The sequence below is a fragment of the Gossypium arboreum genome, chromosome 5, assembly GCF_025698485.1.
Source record: "Gossypium arboreum isolate Shixiya-1 chromosome 5, ASM2569848v2, whole genome shotgun sequence".
NCBI lineage: Eukaryota > Viridiplantae > Streptophyta > Magnoliopsida > Malvales > Malvaceae > Gossypium > Gossypium arboreum.
Genome location: NC_069074.1, coordinates 34872055 through 34874800, shown reverse-complemented (window position 1 = coordinate 34874800; position 2746 = coordinate 34872055). Strand labels below are relative to the sequence as shown.

General features: G+C 35.8%; 1 long non-coding RNA gene across 1 annotated transcript; it reads right to left on the bottom strand.

Annotated features, from left to right (window-relative positions):
* Positions 1-995: 995 nt before the first annotated feature.
* Positions 996-2250, bottom strand: LOC128293269 (uncharacterized). Its single transcript, XR_008283424.1, has 2 exons — positions 2079-2250; positions 996-1286 (listed from the first exon to the last, which is right to left on the bottom strand). It is a non-coding gene; the product is annotated as an uncharacterized LOC128293269 (long non-coding RNA).
* Between the last annotated feature and the right edge of the window lie 496 nt (positions 2251-2746).

The following is a 2746-nucleotide window of genomic DNA, read 5'->3' as shown; positions in this document are numbered from 1 at the left end:
AAATTTTATATGATGATAAATTATAAGATACTTAAAATATATATTATAATTTATAACATGTTAAAATATATAAACATATCAAATTTATAGAATTCAACTATCTTTTAATTGAATGGATTCTTTTAGGAAATATAACATAATTAGGGTTTAGGGTTAAAAGGTAAGTAATATTAACTTAATAAAGTAGGGATCAATTTTTAAAAATCTTATAACCATTAAATTTAATGGGTTGGTATTGTTTTTTTAATATTAACTTTTGTTTGTAATTTTATGATTTTTAATAAATTTCCATTTTAAAAGGTTTAATTGTTGTTGTTTTTTAATTTGTCACTTAAGCCTTTTTGGCCCTTTAACATTATTAGTTTCAAAATTTTCTAATTTACTTCCAATAAGAAAATAGGGGTCAAATTGAATAAATATGTAAAAGTTGAGGACTAAATTTATTATTATACATTATAAATAAAGACCAAATTTTAATGGAGTGGTAGTTTTGCTCACTCGTCGAGCTAGCAAATGGACAGGTTTGGGTGGGCTTGGAATGGGCCCTTTTGGACTGCATTTTTTTGGATTTGAGATCGAATTTTCTCAGGCTCAAATCTATTACGGGCTTAGGCCCTTTCAAATTTAGATTTTTTTTCAGATTTGAGCTCGGACCAAGCCAACAGGCTCTAAATGTAGCACCCCAAACCCGGCCCAGAAGTTATGGCCGGATCCGGCATGCCACATCAAAACGTAAAAAAATTTCCATTCTAAGTCCGTAAAATCGTACTTGATGTTCAAAAGATTAATTCATTAAGGGTTAAAGTGAATGGAAGTCATGCACCGGTAGGAAATCGGAAAAGAGGTGGTGAGTCCATCGGATGCTAAGTACCAAGCTCCTTGGATCCAATCCTAGACATGCATACGCCATTGCCACACCTTAACGTCATGGATATTTCTAGGAAACCGATTTGATTAAGTCATTTTTAAGAAAAGTGATTAATTTTGAAAAATACTTTCATTGCGGAAGCTTTGCTTGTTGTCGTGTTATTTTGAAATCAACTGTTGTTTTTGAAAACGCGCCCTAAAGCTATCCAATTTCAACAGTTAAAATAAGTATTACCTATCTTAGTAATACATATTAAAAACCATCAAAAATAAATAAGCGGCATTATTACATTTAAAAGCCCAAAACCTCAAACGTAATTAAAAGGATGTCCAGTTCACCAGAAGAAAATCAAACTTTCAGAACGGGTGGCCACTCCGAATTCCCTCACAGCTCCAAGCCCACTATGGTTGGGGATTTCCTGCGTGGATGAAAATAAAAGGGGTGAGTTTGGGAAACTCGATGTGTAAGGAAAACCCATTCAAAGCCCAAGTCACTCAAGCCCATTGGGCCTAAGCCCATTCAGTATGAGTGGTCTTGGGCGAGCCCTTTTCAGATTACAATAAACTGGGCCTTAGCCCCTTATTCAGATAATAGTATGGCCCATAGGCCCATTTCAAAATACATGCAACATCAGTAAACATATGCAAGCCCATTTGGGTAACAGTGGTACTGGGCAAGAGCCCTTTTCAGATTACAATAAACTGGGCCTTAGCCCCTTATTCAGATAATAGTATGGCCCATAGGCCCATTTCAAAATACATGCAACATCAGTAAACATATGCAAGCCCATTTGGGGAGACTACTCAACCCACCAACCACTACACTCCACCCGTACCAGCCATACACTCCATGTGGGGATAGCTCAACCCACCCAAATTTAACACTCCACATTCTGCGACATTCTTCTCGATTAACGATAAAATTGAGGCAAAGCCTCCAGTACGTGGACAAGCCACTTTCAGTACTTCCTCCGTCAATATCCCAATCCCATGCATCAGATAATAACAACATGGCATGCAGTAAATAACAACAGTCAAACATGCATTTAAGTCAATTTAACCCTAGGGGTATTTCGGTAATTAATCTCCTAGGGGTAAAACTGTAAATTTTCCACTTTTAAAGGTATTTCAGTAATTTATCTATTTTAGGGTTTTTCATGCATTTTCATACTTTTCACGTACTAACAGAATCACGTACCAAGGGTTCTTACCGAATTGGGCCCGTTGGCCCATCATTCCAATTTTGGCCCATTAAGCCCAAAAATATCGAGGGCACAGAAATCATGCACTTTGCAGTCCAAACATTACAGCTTACCAAAAACATTAATCGATTTACTTCACGAGCATTCGCACACTCTCAAATCTACAAAATACCGATTTTCGGCATTTCGCTTTTCGACTTTTGATCTAGACTAAGAAAGAGGGTGTTAGTTACACACATTTTGCGACGATATGCTGACGAGATCCACACACGAACCGCCTACAATTGGATTACTAACACGTTAATCTAACTATTCAAATACAAACTACGTATTAACCCCTTACAATATTCGGCCAACCACACCTACAGATCATAGTAAGCTTATAAGAAATCAATAAGCAACTCATTAACAAATTTTTGTCAATGTTTACCACATAATCATAATTTCACTGCAAGCTGTCTTCCTGAGCAATAGTCACTAAATTATTTATAACTGGAGCTACGAAACTCCAAATCAAGTTCCGTTAATTTTCCTTGAAAATAGACTCATATATCTTCTATACATAAAATTTTCAGAATTTTTGGTTTGGCCAATCAATACCAGATTTTTCTCAAAGTTTCGCATGTTTCACTGTTTGACTAATCTGACCACTCTTCATTACGAATCAAATTTCTCAT